This window comes from Pan paniscus, chromosome 21 (assembly GCF_029289425.2).
Source record: "Pan paniscus chromosome 21, NHGRI_mPanPan1-v2.0_pri, whole genome shotgun sequence".
Taxonomy (NCBI): domain Eukaryota; kingdom Metazoa; phylum Chordata; class Mammalia; order Primates; family Hominidae; genus Pan; species Pan paniscus.
In genome coordinates, this window is record NC_073270.2 from 50,310,984 (window position 1) to 50,333,095 (window position 22,112).

The 22,112-nt window shown below is 44.8% G+C and overlaps 1 protein-coding gene across 6 annotated transcripts in view; it reads left to right on the forward strand.

Moving 5' to 3' along the window:
- PKIG (cAMP-dependent protein kinase inhibitor gamma) overlaps positions 1 to 22,112 on the forward strand; it is an 88,014-nt gene that overhangs the window by 46,735 nt on the left and 19,167 nt on the right. For 3 of the 6 annotated variants that reach the window (XM_003825936.4, XM_034947618.3, XM_014343078.4), the window contains exon 2: positions 12,033 to 12,102. The gene's annotated coding sequence lies outside the window, so the exon portion shown is untranslated. Of the gene's footprint in view, positions 1 to 4,816; positions 4,964 to 7,333; positions 7,439 to 12,032; positions 12,103 to 22,112 lie in introns of all 6 variants that reach the window. The other 3 variants (XM_003825934.4, XM_055104768.2, XM_014343077.3) reach the window with 2 other exon arrangements.

Consider the following 22,112-nt stretch of genomic DNA (forward strand, 5'->3'; position numbering starts at 1 on the left):
TGTGGACTAGAAAGTGGGTAGTGGTGGCCAGAATTTCTTTATTCATATACTCCTTCAATAGATATCCGTCAGTTGCTAGCTGATATAGTTTGGATGTCTAACTATATTGGTGGATAGCTGTTGGATGTCATGTTGAAATGTGAACCCCAGTGTTGGAAGTGGGCCCTGGTGGGAGGTGTGTGGGTTATGGGTACAGATCTCTCATGAATGGCGTGATCCCCTCCCTGCTGTAATGAGTGAGTTCTTGTTTGGTTAGTTCAAGTGAGAACTGGTTATTTTTTAATTAAAAAAAATTATTTTGGCCGGGCATGGTGGCTCATTCCTGTAATCCCAGCACTTTGGGAGGCCAAGGTGGGTGGATCACGAGGTCGGGAGATCGAGACCATCCTGGTTAACACGGTGAAACCCCATCTCTACTAAGCATACAAAAAAATTAGCCGGGCATGGTGGTGGGCGCCTGTAGTCCCAGTTACTCGGGAGGCTGAGGCAGGAGAATGGCGTGAACCTGGGAGGCGGAGCTTGCAGTGAGCCGAGATTGCACCACTGTACTCCAGCCTGAGACTCCATCTCAAAAAAAAAAAAAAAAAAAAAAAATGCAAGGGACTAATGTGTGCACCACCATGCCCAGCTAATTTTTGTATTTTTAGTAGAGACGGTGTTTCACCATGTTGGCCAGGCTGTCTTGAACTCCTGACCTCAGGTGATCTGCCTGCCTTGGCCTCCCAAAGTGCTGGGATTACAGGCGTCAGCCACCGTACCTGGCCCTGGTTGTTTAAAAAGAACCTGGCACTTCTCCCTCTCACACTTGCTGTCCATCTTGCCATGCAACATTCTGGCTCTCCTTTCCCTCTACCATGTCTAAAAGCTTCCTAAGGCCTCACCAGAAGCAGATGCTGGTGCCATGCTTCTTATACAGTCTGCAGAACTGTGAGCCAAATAAACCTCTTTTCATCATAAATTATTCAGCCTCAGGTATTCCTTTATAGCAATGCAAACGGACTAACACTGCCTAACAAATTAATCAATCTGTGCCTGGGATTTTCTCATGTGTCAAGCAGGGATAATAATTATACCTACCTCATAGAGATCCTTATGGGGTTAAATGAGGTAATTTATATAAAGCAGTTAGAATACGACCAGGCACGGTGGCTCACACCTGTAATCCCAACACTTTGGGAGGCCAAGGCAGGCAGATCACTTGAGATCAGGAGTTCAAAACCAGCCTGGGCGTATGGTGAGACCCCCGTCTCTACAACATAAATAAATAAAATAAACAGAATATTACCTGGCATATGGTAAATATCCAATAATAGTTTTGGGGTTTGTTTATGGATTTCCTTATTTTAATAAGTATCTCATAATATGTACAAAATGCTGCTAAATTAGACACAGATCTTTTCCTTAAAAAGTTAGGATTCTGGCAGAGAAAAAAGACCTGCCCCCAACTAAATATGTGTCAACAGAGAAAAGGGTATGTTTCTTAAGAGAGAAACAGAGCATACTAAGGAAATTCAGAGGAAGGAGAGACCCCTTCTAAACTGGGGGTAAAGGGTGGAATTAAACAGCCAAAGTTTCCTTCATCCTCAAATGGAGCTGATACTGCTGTCTGTGAAAAACAGCCAAGTTTCCTGAAGGGAAGCCCTTTAAGAGGTGGTAGTGCAAGGGGGTTGTGGATTCAGGACTGGCACCACATGGTCCCTAGTTAGAGTGCAGGCTCTGCCCCTTGCTCCCGTGAGCCTTTGAGCAGGTTGGTTGGCTCACCATGCATCTGTTGCTACAGCTATAAGATGTGAATATTAATAATGTCTCCTGCACCCGATTATTGTGAGGATGACATGAAGTGGTGTTTATAGAGTGCTCAGTGCACAGCTTGGCCCCAGCCCACATAAGTGTGTCCAGTATTGTCAGTTATAAGAAGAAATGAATGTGCCAGTGTTGCTATGGTTCTGTCTTCCGGGATTCTGTCACAGACGTAGAATTATTCCGTTCACAAGGGAAGTGATACAGAGTACATGTTGCTGAAGAAAATGATGTTGTTTTTATGAATGGGCTCCTTACTATTATTTTTGTTCAAGTAACAAAACATGATTCAAAGCACCCATCTTCAAGAGCCCAGCCTCATTTCCTGACGCCTACTCAGTCTTCTAGAATAAAGGCTCAGCCAAACAATAGCCCCGACCTCCAGTCCCTCCAAACTGAGTGTTGCTGCTGAGAACAGGCCTGACAGCTCTGGGTGGGCTTTTGTTCGTTACTCATCGTGACATTCTGGAGAAATACAGGACCCTTTTGACTTCCCGACCAATCTCTGACTTTCTTTCATTGTCACATCACCATTAGGGCGCAAAGGATGATGAAATGGTCAGAATTAGACAAGAAGTATTCAAATATTTTTCAATGTATAGTATGTGCCAGGCACATAACCCACACAAGAACCTTGGAGAGTAAGGCTGTTATTCTTCTCATTTTACACTGGGAAACCAAGGCACAGCAAGAAGGTCTAGGGACCAGAAGGAAGCCCACATCTCTCTGAGCTGTGAACGGCTGCTCTCTGTGGGTTACCAGGCTGGTGTTTTTGTTTTTTGTTTTTTGTTTTTTGTTTTTTTTTTAAAGACAGAGTCTCACTGTCGCCCAAGCTGGAGTGCAGTGGTGCAATCTCGGCTCACTGCAACCTCCATCTCCTGGGTTCAAGCAATTCTTCTGCCTCAGCCTCCCAAGTAGCTGGGACTACAGGAACACGCCACCACGCCTGACTAATTTTTTTTGTATTTTAGTAGAGATGGAGTTTCACCGTGTTGCCCAAGCTGGTCTCAAACTCCTGAGCTCAGGCAATCCACCCACCTCGGCCTCCCAAAGTGCTAGGATTACAGGTGTGAGCCACCGCGCCCGGCCAGGCTGGTGTGGTTTTTATTCCACAGCAGTCCTACGTCACATTACTGAAAAGCCTTCAGATTGACAAACTCCCTCCTAATATAGCCTGTTTTCTTGGATGTTTTCTGATAAGCATCTGTGTTTTCTGAGAACTAATAAAAATTCTTGTTAAACCACAAATTACCACAGCCTCTTCCTTACCTATAGAGAGCCGCTTTCCCAGTAAAGCTCCGGTCCTACCTTCCCATCACCATCAAAGTGGCATTGAAATAGATCAGATCTGCTCCTTTTGAGAGAGTTAGTTGAAGCCCAGTCTTGCTTCAGGCCACACAGGATTTGGGTAGCAAAGCAAGGAAAGCAGCCTCTCTGACCTAGTGGCCTGAGTGTTTCCTTTCCCAGGCTGGCTGCGGCAACCACTTTGAGAAATGGCATTGGCATTGGCATGTGTGTGGCATGTGTGCTGACCTAGTTAGGAGTTGAGGCTTCATTTCTAATTCTGTCCCTTTCGTTTTGAGCTGTGTGACCTTGGGCATGTCACCTAACTTCTCTGTATATGTCTTCTTATCCAGGAAGGAGAGATTAATAATGTAGCCTCATAGCACTTATCTAATTCTCCTAAGGATGTTATGAGAATCAAATGAGATTATGTACAACGAGAGCAAACATTTATTCAATACTTAGTATGTACCAAATACTTTGTTTCCTTACATGTGTTTTTTAATTCTCACAATCCTAAAACAGAGGCACTAGTATCCCACTTGACAGTTAAAAAAGCTGAAGTTCAGAGAAATTAAGTCAGACAGGACTCAGATCCACATCTGTGGCTCCCAAATGATGTTCCTAACCACTATGCATGTCACTCGCTTCCCATTGTACACGAAAGTAGAGAGATGTTCTTTGTCTTTACCATCAAGCACTCTCCAAATGCAAGAAATGATCTCTCGTAACCACTGCTGTTCCATGTTGGTCCCTAAGGACACTTATAGCCTGTTACTTGTTTGTCTTATCTTGTAGTTTATGCTGCTGCTTTTCATGTCCCTAAGGACTTGTTCAGTGAATTCTTTTGGTTTTACTCCCAGAGAATCTGTTCATCTCCTTCATAAAGGGGGTTAAAGGTGCCCAGCTGAGCCTGGCATCTTGGGCAGTGGCCTCTGACTTCTCCAGGGTTCTTCCTTCCCTCAAGCATGTAGTTGGGTAGCTTGTAGTAAAATGCTCTATAATGCATTTGTTTATAAGTTCCCCAGTCACTGATTTTTACTCATTGAGTCTCAGAAGTGGAAAGCACCAAAGCCAGCATTTTGTTAATAGGGAAACTGAGGTCCAGAGAGGGATGTGACTTGCTTGAGGTCATTCATTCAGTTGAAGGCCTGACCAAGACTGGAACCCAGTTTCCCAGGGGACAGACCAGTGCTGTTTCCAAGCCTTCCCCGGGGGCACACATCACCTCCCCTACATGAAGGACAAACTCATGTACTGTGCCCAGCATGTACCTAGGAGACCTGGGAGAAATGAAACAACTTGGAAAATTGGGCAGGAAGAAAGAGATGGGTGTGGGGTGGGGTGAAGATCTCCACCCTAACTAGTATATTATATACCAAAGAAAGGAATTAAACACACAGGAAAGCAGACAACCCACTAAGAAGCAAAGGAATTTACCCAGGAACCCTGGCTCAGTGAGTGGATAGGAAGCCTTTTGTCACTAAAGCTGCAGGGTTGAAAATTGAAGGAAGGATATTAGGCAAGCATGGTGGCCTGGGATGCAGTTACAGCCCCCTGGCTCATTGTCCAAAGGAAATGGATCTCTCCCGTGGACAGAGAGGTGGAAACTGAGTGAGTGAGTTGTGTGGTTGACATCATCAGGCTGAGCATTGGATTACAACAAATGGGGACTTACTTGGCCCGAGACATGGGAAACACCCACTAAAACCTCAAAGTGCTTTTCATTTAGGAGACACGGGGAAGAGACAGAGAGGAGGGTAAAGTGAGAATCCTGCCTGCACCACAGGTCTGGACTGCTAACCTTGAATCCTGGTTTCTTAAATTCTGCCTCCGCTTCTGACTGAGGACCACTGGATTTTGAGGAAACTTTGGTCTTGTAAGTAGAACTTTACTCTCCTCCCCTGCCCAACACCCCCAGGGAGAAGCAGAGCTTGGAGGCAGAGCTCTCTGGAGAGCTTGCTTTCCAGCCTGTTGGCCACAAAATGTCTATTTTTATATAATGATATATGTGAGCTTGCTCTGAAAATTATGGCCTTGTCTGAAACTGCCTAAGGCTAGTCGGAGCCTCCAGTCTCACAAATGGGCTCCATTCAGATGCTGTTTCATTTTTACTCAAAGAACTTTGACAGAGTATTCAGAGCTTTAAAAGCAGCTCCTTGCTCCAAATATAGGTGAAGAAATAAATCTTCCCTAAGAAATTCGTGTTTGTAAAACCCTTTCTTTTTTTCTGATTACAAAGGTGGTATAATAATTTTTAAACATTCTAGAAAGAAAAGTCTCCGAAAGTAGTGAAAATTCCCTATTATCTTCCCCCTCAGGAACATGGTTGTTGTGTTAAATTTCAGTTACAGATATGGTCAGACTCCATGAATTTACCACATATAAACCCAGTGCTGCAGCAGCTGTGTGGAAAACTCCAAGATGGAAAGCGGTTGGAAATCTTTAACCTTGGGTTTGCGATCTTTTTATTGCTTCCTTTTAAAAATTTGCTGTTTATGCCTGGAATATAAACAGGACATGTAAGCCTTTAGGCATTTTATTTGTTGGTATCTGTTTTCAGGGTTTGAAACTAAGCAAGCTACTCTGTAGAGAGGGAAAGAGGGGGCCCTTGCTGTACCCAGGTCCCTTACTTGGTGGGTCCCTGAACTGAGGATTCCTAGGTGGCTTGAGATGGCTTGCAGTGTGCTAACAGGGGAGGTGTCCCCTCTTAGCAGGTTAAGTATATTTGAAAAGTTACAGCTAACGGGAAGATTTCAGCTTAAACAAAAAGCTACCATATATTAGAAGGGTCACCCAAGGAAACTGTCACCTTGGGCAAGTGTTTCACACTCTCTGGGTCTTGTTTCTTTATTTGTACCTAATGAGGGGACAAAACTAGATGATCTCTGTATTTCCAAATTCAGTATGAAATGAACTGTCCATATTTCTTTTCCCTTTGTATTGGGCCCTTATGGCTTTAGGAGCAAAGTACCCTAGGTTTTCAGTTTCCCAGAGTAGCTAAAAACGGGTGCCTGTAGGACAGTTAAAAGAAGACATAAAACAGGCAACATTAAGTTACTTCTGAGTTTTTATGGGTCTTTTTCAGATTAGGTGTTCTTGAAGAAAGAGAAAGAAAAAGTCTCAGTGGTAACTGTATGTGCACACGCATACACTAGCACGTACACTTGGGGAGAGAGGAAAGAAGGAATTGGCATTATTGAGTATCTCTTAAGCACTAGGCCCTATGTTATGCTCAACCCTTTACAGAGCACTAGATGGTCAGTATTATTCCCTAACCCCATTGACTGAGGACAACCATCTACTTATATGTTTTCATATTATCCTGAACTAAACTGTATTTACATAATTACTGGCATAACTTCAATTCCCCATGTCTCCACTAGACCATCTGCACCTTCTCTGCGTGTCTGTCTAGCCCATCACTATGCCCCACTGCCTAGTAGAAAGCCTGGCACATAGGTACAAAGGAGACACAACTTAATTTAAACTTAAAGCCCGCCATCCTAGTTCCTCATTTGGCAAGAAAGAGGGAGAAGAAGGGGGAAAATCCCTCTATTTGCCCCTCTTTCATCATTTAACATAGAGCCACCCTCTCCTGCCACAAGGGAAGGATAGCCACAGCCAGAGTGCAAAAAAAAAAAAAAAAAAAAGCAAAAGACGTCAGATATTGAATTTTGAGTTTCCAAGTTGCCGGGTCTTGACAAATTAAGGTTTTTGCTTTGTTTTGTTTCGTTTTTGTTTGTTTGTTTTGTTTTCTTTAAGGGCATCAGAGACCCTAATCCTCAGGAAGTTGTGGTATTTAGAAACTATTTGTTTGAATTAAGGTCCTAGTTAATAAGAGGGTTCTCAAAGGCCCTTGGCACTTCTTTTTTTTTTTTTTTTTTGAGACGGAGTCTCACTCTGTCTCCCAGGCTGGAGTGCAATGGTGCAATCTTGGCTCACTGCAGCTTCCACCTCCCGTTTTTGTTCAAGGGATTCTCCTGCCTCAGCCCCTCGAATAGCTGGGATTACAGGCGCCTGCCACCACGCCCAGCTAATTTTTGTATTTTTAGTAGAGATGGGGTCTCTTGGCACTTCTAAAGCTGCAGTCTTCCCCTGCATTTCATCCCATGAAGGTGGACTGTTGCTGCCATGGACCCACCCATGGGCATGGGCAGTGGGAAGGCCAGGGCATCCTCTGCTTCATCCCAGCCCCGCTGGGATCTTGAGATTTGGGGTAATCAAAAAAGGCATCCTTTTTCCTAAGGTGGTGGTGAGGAGGTGATGTTCTGGAAGGAAGGTACCTAGACTTTGTGGTCCCTGCCAGGAAGTGGAGAGTGGAAATGTGGAATGCCTCACACTCCTCAACTAGGTAGGCCTTCATGTACCAGATGAGGGTGGCTTTCAGTTCTTGTTTTGTGTGTCAAAGTTGCTGCTGTTATCAGTGTGTGTTTGCTGATCTCTCCCACCTCAGTCACTCCCGGCAGTGAGTTTAGGGCATCTTGGGAGTGGAGGTAGGTTGTGGAAAAGATGTGTCCAGAGATCTCATTTGGCTTTGGTATCTTCCTGAAATAAATGTCACACACAGGGCTGGGCATCTTGCATATGCTGACTTCTCTTAACCTTCACAGCAATGATGTGAGACAGAGATCATCTCCATTTTACACCTAAGAAAGGCACAGAGAGGTGCAGTGGATTGCCCAGAGTCTCACAGCTGGCAGGGGCTAGAGCTTGAGTTCCCAATGAGAACTGGTTGTCCCCGAAGCCCTTGAATATTTCACCATACTGCAGTGCCTTTTTCATATCACCTCCCTGGATCTCAGTTGCTCCATCTGTTAAATGATGACAAGTGAACTCTAGTCAGAAGTCAGAGTGGTGTTTTGGTTTTAATTTGAATGCCTTTAGGCAGGTGTGTTCTCCAGTTCATTATCATTTGCGCATTCCCCTGCACCATCACTTGTGCCCTCTAGTCTCCTGCCTGGCCCCTGGCCCCTGTGGGAATTTGCAGCCCTGCATCTGGTTGGTGTCCACCGTTTCTTTCGATTTAGACAATCTAGAGGGCAGTGAGAAATTGGAAAGGGGTAGCAGGTAAGAGCTCTCGAGTTCAGTGAGAAATTGGAAAGGAATAGCAGGTAAGAGCTCTAGAGTTCAGTGACAAATTGGAAAGAGATAGCAGGTGAGAGCTCTCGAGTTCAGTGAGAAATTGGAAAGGGACAGCAGGTGAGAGCTCTCGAGTTCAGTGAGAAATTGGAAAGGGATAGCAGGTAAGAGCTCTGCTTTCACCGCCTCCTAGCTGGGAGATCCTGGACTGATCACCTCACCTTATAGAACCTACTTCTCTTTCTGTCAAGTGGGGGGTCACAGTCATACTGACCTCAAAGGGGTGCCATGCGGATGAAATGAGATAGGGCTCATAAAGCACTTAGTTAGTACAAAAATACATGCTTAGGATTAGCTGCTCTCAATTTCCAGAAAGAGAATGTCAGCCAATGTACACAGGCATCTGCCCCCTCAGACATAGGATGGCATTTGCATGAGGAACCAGAAGTTATCTTTGAACTCATCATTTTGAAACCCCTGTGATGAACCCTGGAGCTGCCATGTCAAACCAAGCCTCAGCATTATTTCCTGTCACCCAGTCAAGTGATGCTGAACCTCAAATCAGCCAGCCAGTGCTGAGGCCAAAAGCAGAAGTGGGTGCTATTCTCTTGGGACCAGAGGACCCTAGCCCAGCCACTTAAGGAAGAAGCTGGTAACAGGTGCTGGCTGTGACAGACAAGAAGCTGAACTGGCCCAATTCACTCTGCCAAATGCTTTCACGAGGGGCCAGAAGCAATTCCTAAGTGGAGACTGAGGTGGAAAATCTAAAGTTCTGGGAAACAGGTTATTAATCATGACCCTAGGCTGAGCTCACTACCTCCTGGAAATCCTTCAGAAATGTCTTAGGAAAACTTGGAGTACTGCTCCTTCAAAGAGTGGTTTCTTTGGAAGTTGCCGTGGGCTCCTATGCTGACTGATTATGAATTGCAGATTAGAACACATAATGTATCCGCTCTTACTGGAGGAAGCTGCATTTCCTAAAAGAAGTCTCTTTAATGTTTCAAGAAATTACAGGCTTTAGCTTGACTCTTCAGAACTGAATAATGGCCCTTCATGGCACCGAAGAAAGTATTTGGTGTATTCTTACTATGTCCCAGGAACCTAGGTCAGTTACTGTTTTAGTACTTTATCAGTGTAGTCTTTAACATTCCATAAATGTACATTGAGGACCTGTTAGTACTAAGCACTGGACTAGAGGACCAGGGTAAAGACACTGCCTCTGGTCTTGTGGAATTCTCTGTGCAACAAGGGAAGATAGACAGAGGAGTGAATAATTTTAATGGCACGTGAAAAGTACTGCGAAAGAAATATGCACAAGTGCTACAAAACACCAGACACTGGATCAGCATATTGTGGAGGTCCTGATCTTGCGCTGGGTTGATTCCTTCTGCTGTCTCCCTACAATTCCTGGCTCTGGGAGCTTTGCCAGCATTTGCATTAGGGAGCAACTGAGAGCTGCCCCTGCTGAAGCACTCATTTCTGGCACCTTCCTATCCCCCGTGGCTTCAGAGGGGTGGAAAGAACACTTCCTTACAAAATGTATGGGCCCCACCTGAGAGGACCCTGAATCTGAAGTCCAAAGTTGTAGTAAGGAAACAGAGGGACGGGTGACTTTTGTAGTCTAAAATCACCACTGATTTTCCGTTGGTTTGTTTTTATAACATTTATTGTGGATTTTTTTTTTTCTGATTGCAAAATTAGAATATGTTCAAGGGAAGAAAAGCTAGATAGTACAGAAAAACACACTTAAAATAAATCATCACTCAGTGATTTCACTTCTCTGTTTTTGAATAAGGGCCTGTCTCCCAATCCCCCCACCCACATACCGCTGTATTTCAAGTTTAGCTCTAATTTTAATTTCTCCCTGGGCAAAGTCTCATGTTTGTTTGCATATCTCAAAGGTGCTTGTGTTCTGGGCTCCAATCACTACTATCTGCAATTGGTTAGAGCCTGCGGCCATCATTTATACTTTCCTGGACGTGTGCGTAGATTCATCTACTGCTAAGAACCCTTTATGTGTTAGGCATTATGCAAGGTGCGGTGGGGAATGTCAAGGTAAATAAGACTTTGAGGTTGCTCACGGCCGGATAGGAAAAAAAGACTCAGATAACATGAACACATTGTGAAAATGTGCCCCAAGATGGGGACAGAGTCCTGTAGAAAGCCTAAGAGATTGGAGGAGCAGTAGCATTTGAGCTGAGCCTTCAATAAAATTTTCATGTATTTAGCCAATATTTGTTGAGAACCTAATATCCGCCAGGCACTGGGCAAGGTGATAGGTGGATGATGTTAAATATAACAGGCATGGCCTTTATCTGCATGAAGTTTACAAGCACAAATGGTGGCGTTAAGAAGTCAATAAGCAGGGGGAGTGAAAGAGGAGAGTGTGGCTGGGGTCTTCCTTGAAAAGGTGGTATTGAAACTGAGAAGAGGGCTGGGCGCGGTGGCTCATGCCTGTAATCCCAACACTTTGGGAGGCCAAGGCGAGTGGATCACCTGAGGTCAGGATTTCAAGATCAGCCTGGCCAACATGGCGAAACCCCGTCTGTACTAAAAAAATACAAAAATTAGCCGGGCGCGGTGGCACGCACCTGTAGTCCCAGCTACTTGGGAGGCTGAGGCGGAAGAATTGCTTAAACTTGGGAGGCAGAGGTTGCAGTGAGCTGAGATTGTGCCATTGCACTCCAGCCTGGGTGACAGAGTGAGACTTTCAAAAAAAAAAAGAAATGGAGTCACTTATACCAAGAGTAAAGGAGGGAGAGGGAGTAAAGAAGGGTGCTGGATTATTCCTTCCTTTGCTCATTATTGATTCTAAAAATCTCACTTATTTTCTGTATTCAGTTTCCTTTCTATTGGAGAATATTCTTGGGGTCTGTGAATGGTAAACTTGCCCAGTCTTTGTTTGAAAATATCTTTTGCCCTCACACTTGATATGTTAGCTAGATATAGAATTTTTTGCATAGCATGTGTAATGAATGTGAAAGTTATACATGCCTCTTTAAAAGTTTTCAATCAAAACAGAAATAGATAATGTACAAAGTGAAAGTCTTTCATTTCTTTTCTCACAATTTCTCAAAAGAGAATAATTTTTTTCAAAAGAGAGAAGTTTCCCAGGGGGAACCATTGGTTACAGTTTGCCCTTTTCTATATATACTGAAAATTGTTTAAAGTGTAAAGTATGTATACTTTTTAAAAATGTGCACGTACACAAATGCTGTACTTTTTTTTTTCTAAACATAAATAATCATGTTCACATTTGAGCAGGACACAGTAGTTCACACCTGTAATCTCAGCTAGTCAGGTGGCTGAGAGTGGATGATTGCTTGAGGCCAGGAGTTTGAGGCTACATTGAGCTATGATTGCACCAGTACACTCCAGCCTGGGGACAGAGTGAGACCTGGTCTCTTAAAATTAAAAAGAAAATGTAAAGTTCTTTTTTTAATTAAAAAATGATAATATATGCAATTTTACAATATGCTTTTTAACAATCAAGCATGTACTTTTTTCCACATCAGTACAATGAAATCTCCTTCATTCTTTGAAGTTGCTGTGTAGTTTCTCATGATAATGATACACCATAATTTAACTATTTTTCTATTAATAGACATTTAAGTTGTTTTCGCCCCTTGGTTTTGCTACTATACAGTATTTCACTGAGTATCTTTTTACTTAGGTAAATATATCTGTAGTATAAATTCCTGGACATTTCAGGAATGTGACGTGTCTAGGAATTTGACCCCAAAGGATATGTATGCACATTTAACAAGTTAATAGATATTGTCAACTTGTCTTCCCAAAAGATTGTTTCAATTTATAATCCCAGAGTATGTCTGGCTCTAATTTTTGTTTTTCTTCTGGTTCCTTAGAATTCCCGTACTGATTAATCAACAGTGGAAAATCTGAAGAGATGCAAGCAGGAAAAAGAAATTAAACCAGGTAGGTAGTGGCACTGTTCATACTCTACTGCCAGAGCAGCACACATTTTTGCCTGAATATCTTTATTTCTGGTTGAAGGAAGAAAATACGTAAGTTCCAAACTAAATTAGTGGGAGATTTTGACCTTATGAAGAAAAGGCAGGATGGCTCTTTTCAGAAGTTATATACATAACAGCATGCTGCAATTTCACAGTCAAGATTCTGTTTTCAGGCAGTTTTTTTTTAATAGCATCAGAAAGACAATTTACCTTTGGTGGCTTAAGAGGGGATGGGTTTCCCGGCCATGTACTTAAGCTTAAGCAGGTGGAATCATACACAGGAGTTATTAGCAACATTGGGCCTGGTGCCAGCTTTCCTCTCCACCAAGTGTTTGCTGTAAAGCTGTTTTCACAAAGACCAGGGCACATTATGGGAATTTTCATTTTAATGCTGTAGTAGAGGAGCAAAAGCCAGCAAAACCCAACCCAAAGAAATGGGTTCGGCCCAGTAGTCTGGTGAGAAGGGATGAAGATGCAGTCCCTCCAGCTGAGAACAAATTGCCATTCAAAGAGCACAAGTGGCCCACCTGGCAGTATGGCCACCTTGGGTCCAGTGTCCATAGTTTATGATATCTAAATGTGTCTGGCATAAGTTAATAATTTTAAACTCAGGGTAACATAATAATCAACTTTTTACCTAAAGCAGCAGTATTTATCAACAAATCTGGTGAATTTCTTTGAATTGTCAAGTTGGAAGTACCGGGTCCACAGAGATCTTTTCACCCACCAGGCATCCATCAGCATCCATGGATGTGGTTGTTAAGGTATCAGAGTTGAAGGCTATTCTAGATTGGCCTACACCCACCTGGACCTTCTCCATAGCTGGAATTTTCACAAAGAGGCTAAAGAGCCTGGGGATGAGCGCATCGCTCTGAAGAGCTTGCCGAATCCACTGTGCATCTGTCCATAAGCTAAGGATGGTGTGAGGACTGAAAGCTGCATGGGAGAGAGAAGGTCTTGTGATTTTCTCTCTCTTCAGCACTGTAGGGGGCACATTGCAGCTGTGTCTGGTGCAGCTCAGTTTAGACTCCTGCCTCAGCCAGGAAAAGTTTTTTTCATTTTTACATTAATTTAGCAGGTATTTATGGAGCATCTTCTATAAATTGGACACCAGATAACAAAGCAAAAGTGGCACAGTCCTTGCCCTCAGGAAGCTTGTGGGTCTGGCTGACAGTAGACTAGTAGCAGTAGTCTGCGGTAGGTCCAGAGGGCTAGTGGGCGGAGGGTGCTGCGGCTTGAAAGGTATGCAGGAGATGACTTGGAGAAGAGTGGGCGGGGACAGGCTGGGGGCTTGCGGAGCAGCACAGCGAAGGCCTGGAGGCTCGGGGGGCGCAGCACTCCATGGAAATTCCATGGGCCAAACACAGTGCAGAGGGGGTTCCCTGGCTGGAGTTGAGTCTGGAGGTGTCCATGAATGAATCTGAACTTTATCCTGATGGCTCTGAATGGAAAGTCACTGGAGGGTTTTAAGCAGGGGAGAGTTGTGAGTCAGGCTTAGGAAGGAGACTGTCTAGCTTCAGTTTGGGTAAGGGACTGAGAGAGTTCTAAGGGACTGAGAGAGTTCCGCACTCTGCCTGGCCCACTCTCATCACCTCTCTTCTTAGCGCCTGTGCTCCTCCTTCCCTTGGAACTTCAAGAAGGCAAAGGACAGAGCCCGAAGTCTGAGATAAGATAGACTCCTTGGGGAGAAAAGAGGAAGTGGTGCTGGGTGGGTGGGTGGGGGCACCCAGTGTAAAGCAGAGCGTACAGGTTGCCTTGGACAAGTCACTTCACACCTATGAGCTTCAGCTTCCTTATCTATTAAATGAAGATAATAAGTATTACTCTTCTTTTCTCTCATCTCATGAGATATCATCATGATATCTTAAAATATCATGGATATTTTACATGCCCAGCTAGGGCTTCCAGAGAAATCTCTCTGTTTCGTTTGCCATGTAAGGATTTGTTGAAATCCTCAAGCGCACATTAAGTGCATCCTGTCGCTGCAGCTTATCGCCTGGGATGAGCGCAGTGAAGAAGCCCTAGCCTCAGGATCAGTCTCACAGCTCCCTCTCCCTGCAGCCAAGAAGGACCGGTCTACAGAGGGAAGGGAGCAAACACTGACTGAAGGCCAGGTGTGTGCTTGGCACCACCCACAGACAAAAGAGTGCTTGGGCAGAGCTGCTAGAACTATTATTTAAGCCATGTGCCAGATGTGATAAGCACTTACATCCTTCTCAGCCTCATTTAGTTTGATCTTATGAAGTACATATATATTATCTCCATTTGATAGATGAGGAAACCGAGACTCAAAGAGGTGGAACTGCTTGCTGGTAGTGACACAATTAGGAAGAAGGAGAAGGGCCGGAGTCTGGAGTTCGTGCTCTCTGACTTCTGTGCGTAGCATCTGCCATTCTGCTGGTGCTCCTTCAGACCTTTCAGACAGTGCAGAGGACACAGAGGAATCAAGGGACAGCTGTTCTCTTACAAACCTTGAAAATCCTGTACAGAGCCCTCAGATAACCAAAACGTGGTCCAGAACTGAATCCTGGGGCCAGCATGCCCATTTAACACTTCTCTCAATCAGTCCTTTTCCCCAGGTGCATTAAACAGGGCAGCTGCCTTCCCACCATATGGGCAAACTGCTTGGCAGCTAGGAGTGTGCCTGCTCATCTCCCAGGCTGCTTTCCTTTGCACCTCAGCAAGGAGGGCAGGCCGTGCATCCAGGGAAGCACATAGTTACTCCTTCTGCCAGAAGGCCACCCCCTAATCTGGTTTACCGTGGACACTGAAGTCACTCCCTGTCTCCTGGCCATGAGGAAAACTCCTTTGAGAGGAGCCTCTGAAGCCAGTAGAGAGAGTAAAAAGTGAGAATCCTGCCTGGCTGAACAGGCAGTTCAGCCTGTTCTGGAAAGAGTTGAGGCTGTGTCCATACCAAGCCATTTAAAGAATCTGCCCAGTAGAATCAATATTGTCAAAATGTCCATACTACCCAAAGCGATCTACAGAATTAATTCCATTCCTATCAAAATTCCAGTGGCATTGCTTACAGAAATAGAACAAATAATCCTAAAATTCCTATGAAACCATGAAAGACCCCAAATTACTAAGGCAATCTTGAGCAAGAAGATCTAAGTTGGAGGCATCACACAACCTGATTTCAAATATTATAGGCTGGACATGGTGACTCACACCTGTAATTCCAGCACTTTGGGAGGCTGAGGCGGGAGTTCGAGACCAACCTGGGCAACATAGTGAAACCCTGTTTCTATAAAAGAAAAAAAAAATCCAAAAAGTAGCTGGGCATGGTGGCGTGCACCTGTAGTCCCAGCTACTCAGGAGGCCAAGGTGGGAGGATCACTTGAGCCCAGGCATCGCATCAAGGCTGCAGTGAGCCGTAATCATGCCACTGTACTCCAGCCTGGCTGACAGAGTGAGATCACGTCTCAAAAAAAAAAAAAAAATTATAATGCTATAGTAATCAACACACACACACACACACACACGACTATTACTCAGCCTTAAAAAAGAAAATCCTGACATTTGCAAAAACATGGTTGAATCTGGAGGACATTGTGCTAAGTGAAATAGGGCAGACACAGAAAGACAAATACTACAGGATCTCAGTTATATGTGGAATCTAAAAGAGTTGAACTAAGAGAGAGTAGAAGGGTGGTTTCCAGAGAGAGTAGAAGGGTTGTTGGGGAAATGGAGAGATGTTGATCAAAGGTTACAAACTTGCAGTTATAAGATGAATAAATTTTGGCGACCTAATGTACAGCATGGTAATTACAGTTAATAATACGGTATTGTATACTTGAAATTTGCTAAGAGAGTAGATCTTAAGTATTCTCGTCACAAAAAGTAACTGTGTGAGGTGGTGGATATGTTAATTAGCTTGATTGTGATAATCATGTCACAGTGTGAATATATAACATTTTTATTTGTCATTCATACCTTAATAAAACTGAAAAAAATTTAAAGAATCTGCCCAGGTCACAGGAAGCCATCAGTCATACCCTGAGCTGTTGTGTAAGCTCAAAGAGTATGGTTTATAGCATATGGATGAGTGCTCTTGTGCCAACGCTGGGCTAAACCTTTACATCCAGTGTCTAATTAGGTAGTTTCTGTTATTATCCGTGTTTTACCAAGGAGGAAACTGAGGCTTTTGGAGATTACATCATTTGGCCAATGTACCAGAGCTGGAAAGTTGCATAACTAAGATTTCACTTGAGCTTTTTTTAGCTCCACATCTTCTATTTTTTCAGCTACACCAAAACGACTTCTTTAATTTAGCTTTGCTTTTCTGATAATAGTAACCACCACCCTTTATTGAGCATCTTGTCATGTGAGCCAGGCATTATACATCCATTATTTCCAATCCCAGTAGAACCTTACAAGTAAAGTATCATTGTCCCTGTTTCACAGATGAAGAACCTGAGGTTCAGAGAGGTCAGGAATTTTGCCTCACAGATTTCATCTGAGACTAGAGTGAGCTCTCAACTATCATCCTGTACTTCCTTCATTCCTTACCTTTTCAGGTTCCTAGGAGGAAAGGACTCAAAAAAATTATGCATGAATTTCCTTTAATTTCACAACAACCCTAAGGGTTGGGGGTTGATATCTCTGTTTTACAAAAGAAGAAACTGAGGCTCAGAGATGTTAAGTGATTTGCTCAGCATCATGCAGCTAGCAGTTGGTGGAGCCCCGATTCATACAGGCTCTGACCCATAGCTTAAGCTTACTTGCCTCCCCCATTCCCACCCCTCACCCCTCTTCAGCTCTGTCTCCTTGCAATGGGGGCAGAAAATCCAGCCTTTATTTCTCCAGGTCCTAGTAGTCCTGGGAGTCTGGGGGATTTCCAGCTCCTTTGAATTCCCTCTTTTGGCCTCTACTCTGCCTCCAGCACCTCTCTTAAGAGTCCTTTTCACTGTTGTCATAGCAAGGGTCTCATCTGGAGGGAAGCTGCCTTGAGGTTGGAACTATTTGGCTGCTTATCAGCAAGGCTCCAGGGCCTTGCCATAGCAACTTTCCAAGCCACCCATCTTGTGACCTGTTCTGACTCAGGGCCCCTGGGAATCCCCTGGGTGCAGATGTTTGCAGTGACTAGGATGCAGCAGTCGGCTCCCAGGACTCTTTTTCTGGCCAAGGCCATTTTAGGAAGGCTTCTGTTCCAGCTGTGCTGGGAGAGTCGAGGTCCAGAGCCTCCAAACCTTAAGAATGCAGGGTTATGTGATGTCTAGAGCTGGAGTTTTTAGCCAGGGGCTTATGGGTTAAGAGCCCCCTGTGATCATAGGTATGGTTACACACACACGCAGAGAATATATACTTTTCTGGGCAAAGTATCTGTAACTTCCGTCAAACTCTCAAATGTGTCTGTGACCCTTAAAGTTTAAGAACACTGGTCTAGAGAGAACCCAAAGTGTTGTGGGCCACTGTGCTCCCTTGGCCACCAGCCTCTCAGATGCCAGAATCTTGAGAGAGCACACCAGGCCTCTAGTGTTTCTGCTTAGGCATGAACTGGGATACAGTATCAAATATTGCTGAAGTTCACAATTATAACTATAAATGTACAGCTGTCCTTTGGGATGCCCCAAGTACTTTTATTTATTTATTTATTTTTTTGAGATGGAGTTTCGCTGTGTTGCCCAGGCAGGGGTGCAGTGGCATGATCTTGGCTCACTGCAACCTCCGCCTCCTGGGTTCAAGCGATTCTTCTGTCTCAGCCTCCTGAGTAGCTGGGATCACAGGCGTGCACCACCATGCCCGGCTAATTTTTGTATTTTTAGTAGAGATGGGGTTTTACCATGTTGGTAAAGCTGGTCTCGAACTCCTGACCTCGTGATCCACCCGCCTTGGCCTCCCAAAGTGCTGGGATTACAGGTGTGAACCACTGCGCCTGGTGCCCCTGGTGCTATAAAAGTACAACTGTCCTGTGGATGCCCCAAGTACAACCATGAAAATGCATGCCCAGCACCCCAAACATGTCAACATGTTTGAACATAGTATATTCACCCCATAAGTGGTAGCCAATTTTTTATTTTATTAAATTTTAAATAAATTAATTTTAAACACATTTTTGTTTTGTTTTACTCTTATCATTGTTATTATTTATTTGGTCAGGAGCCAGGAATCAGATGGTTATTTAGTCACTGAGTGATTAAAATCTATATGTCAGGAGCTGTGCTATATTTCAAAGATACAGTGACAAACAAGAAAGGCAGGGTACCTACCCTCTTGGAATCAGTTGGAATGGCAGATAATGAACAAATGTATCAGCATCATGCCTGGCTCACGGGACATTTCTGTGTGTATTTGTCGAATGACTGTTGAATGAATTTCGACTGCAGTCATTATTAGGAAGAAGTCAAGGTGCTGCAGGTGGCAGGCAAGGAAACTTCATCTCTTCTGGTGGGTCAGGGAAGAGGAAGAGGGACTCAGGCTAAAGGGCCTATGCCCCAGGCTGCCAGGAGTTACACAGGACTGTTTACAGGGGGCTGGCATTCCCATGAAGACTCAGTATCTGGAGGTGTGGGGGGAGGGCTGGAATACTGAACAACCAAGGGCTTAGGAACCTTGAGTAAATGATGTTAATGTGGGCCAGAGGTACGGATGACATCTACACTCTGCTCAAGTAGTGATGGTCCCTGGCTTGCAAACATGTTGCTCTTCCAGGTTCCAAGGGAGGCTGTTGTTCAACCGGTATTTACCTATGTAGCAAGTTCTGGGTTCGGAACCCTACTTCTCTCAGGAGGCAGGAAGGATGGAAGGACATCCCTCCTGCAGCTGGAGACGGCAGAGCCCCAGCCACTGCTGGCAGTGGCCGTGGACACACAGTGCAGTGTCTGAGCAGTGTGTGAAGAGACTCCCTCACTGTCTGAAGGGCTTCACTCACCCTACACTAGTGAGAAGCCTCTGAATATTGGCATGGAAGGGAAGCATTCACATATTAAGGGTAAAATCAAAGTCAGAGCAAAATTTACAGTCTGCTCTTTGCCCCTCAAGACCCTGAAAGGCCCCAGTGACTGTCATTCCACTCACCTCCTCTCCCATTCACCGCTCCCCAGCCCCACGGCCTCTTATTAGTCTTTCTGGGCAGCAGGCTCCCCTTGCCTCTTGCATGCTGTGCCCTCTGCCTCGCATACTTAGATGTATATGCAGAAGTGGTTTCTAAACTCCTCTCTCTCATCATGTGTGTGGGCTGTGATACCCAACCATCAGTAACAGCAGCTGATGAGGACAGTGATCATTAGCTAGAGAGCACACCCTCAGTCGCTCCACCCAGCATTATTAGAATAATAATTCCCCACCAGGTCCCCCCACCCGGCATTATTAGAATAATAATAATCCCCCACCAGATCCCCCCACCTGGCTTTATTAGAATTACTATGAGAAACTATCCTCTAGTGATTCTGTTAATTGTGATTTTTGCCCCCCTACTACCACTGGTTAAGAATTACGGGTTTATGAACTGAGCTCCCTAACTAGACCATGGACTTCCCTCAGGGGCACAATGGTATCTTACTGTTTTTGTATCTGTGGCATCTAGTCCCAAGCCTAGTATACACTGAGGGATCAGTGAAATTTTTCCGAAGGAATGGATGAATACTATAGAGATAATATCTTGCTTCTTTTCATTCTCCACAGTGTATTTTGGAGATGCATTTTATAGAATTAGAGGAACTAGAATTGACACAAACTGTCTTCAACCCATGAAAGTCTGTGCTTCCATGAAGGTCTCTGGAAAGCAGCAGAACAGTCCATCTGGATCACTGCTTGGTGGCTGGGCATTCTGGGTCCTCCCCGGGCCTCCTGCTGTGGATGTATGATCTAAACTTGCCGAGGCTCAGCTACACAGCAAGGTTCTCAGAGAGTGGCAGTCTCCATCCTACTGTGAAAGGAGGGGCAGTTTTCCAAGGACTTCCTTGCTTTCCTGCCCTTCCTTCAGAGCTAGAAGACTCTTAACTCCCTTACCCCAGAGCTAGAAGTAACATTAGAGATTGCTTCAGTTATCCACTTCTGCATAATCCATCACCCCTGTTACTCAGTGGTTTAAAACAACAGCAATAGTTTCTTATATCTCATGGTTTCTGTGGGTCAGGAATTTGGGAACAGCTTGGCTGGGCAGTTCTGGCTTGGATCTTTTATGCAGTTGCAGTTAGATGGTGGCTGGAACTGGAGCAGCTTGGGGCCAGCACCGCTGGAGGCTGGCCGGCTGCTGCTCTTTCCTGGCCGTCTCAGGACCTCTCCCCTGTGGTTACTTCATAGGGCCTGTTTGGGCTTCCTCACAGCATGGCCACCTCAGATTTCCCATATGCAGCTCAATGCTCTAGAGGCAGGTTTCCCCAGAGAGAGCTAGGTGAAAGCTGTATAACCCTTTATAGCCTCATCTTGGAGGTGACACAAAATCATTTTTGTTGCATTCTATTTGTTAGAGGTCATTAAGGCCAGCTCATTCGGGGACATTGAAATTAAACTCTACCTCCCGAGAGGAGGAATGTCAGATAATTTGCAGACATGTTTCAGAACCACCACAGAGATACCCAGTTTCCCCCTTCATTCCACACTTGAGACTCCCGAGGTTTGAGAGGAAGAGCCTTGTCCAGAGGTGCCCAGCCTGGCATGGGCAGACCTGGAGTGTGACCCAGCCCCTAGGCCTTTGGCAGGCCTGCCAGGAAGTGATCTCACTTTCCCTTCCTTCCTGTCCCCTCACAGTAAGATAGAGACTGCCACTCTCTGGGAACCTTGCTGTGTAGCTGAGCCTCAGCAAGTTTGATAATACAGACACAGCAGGAGGCCTGGGGAGGACCCAGCATGCCCGGCCACCAAGCAGTGATGCAGCTGGACTGTTCTGTAGCTTTCTAGAGACCTCCGTGGAAGCACAGACTTCCATGGGTTGAAGAGAGTTTGTGTCACAATTCCAGTCCCTAGCCCTGGCCCTATGTGAAGTAGTAACACCGCCCTGCCAGTAGGATATAGCTGCTGAGGAGGTAAGAGTTTTAAAAAATTCATACCCCAAAATAATTATTTTTACTCTTGCTGTGAAGTTAGATACCAAAGAGTAGAATGTGGTGGTAGAATCAAGAGAGTCAACCCAACATCACTGAAAAGATTCTGAAGGTTTGTATCCAGCTGAATATCCAAAACAGGATGTTGCTTAAGCATGGGTAAAATGCATCTGGGTGTATGTTTTAGACAGCCTTGTAGAATGTTTTCCAGGGACTTGCTTACTTTCTTGCCCTTCCTTAAGAAATGCCTTATTATGAAGCTGGGGGCAGGGGAAAAAGAAGGTCAGAAAAGGGAATGGGTACTTTTCATACTACATGCCAGGCATAATACTAATTCACTCCCCTGCTTTATAGCCTAATAGCACAGGCTCCATCTGGCTCCAAGCTCCCTAACCTTGCTGAGTTTCAGCTGCCTCTTTTGTACTATGGGATAATGATACTTTCTGTCATAGAGTTGCTATAAAATTAAATGCTTGTAAGATGCTTAGCACAGTCTGGCGTGCAGTAAGAAAGAACTGTATAACAGGCCAGGCACCGTGGCTCAAGCCTGCAGTCCCAGCACTTTAGGAGGCTGAGGCGGGCGGATCACGAGGTCAAGAGATCGAGACCATCCTGGCCAACATGGTGAAACCCTGTCTCTACTAAAAGTACAAAAATTAGCTGGGCATGGTGGCGCACGCCTATAGTCCCAGCTACTTGGGAGGCTGAGGCAGGAGAATCGCTTGAACCTGGGAGGCAGAGGTTGCAGTGAGCCAAGATCGTGCCGCTGCACTCCAGCCTAGTGACAGAGCGAGATTCTGTCTCAAAAAAACAAAAAACAAAAAACAAAAAAACTGTATAACTGTTGGCTCCAATTAATCCCCACAGCCACTTTTTAAGACAAGTGTGAGCCCTCCCATTTTATAGAGGGGGTGTCTGCAGTCAGGTGAGGTGCCCAGCATCATGTGCCACTGTAGGGACAGCAGCTGAGACTCTGAAGTCCTTG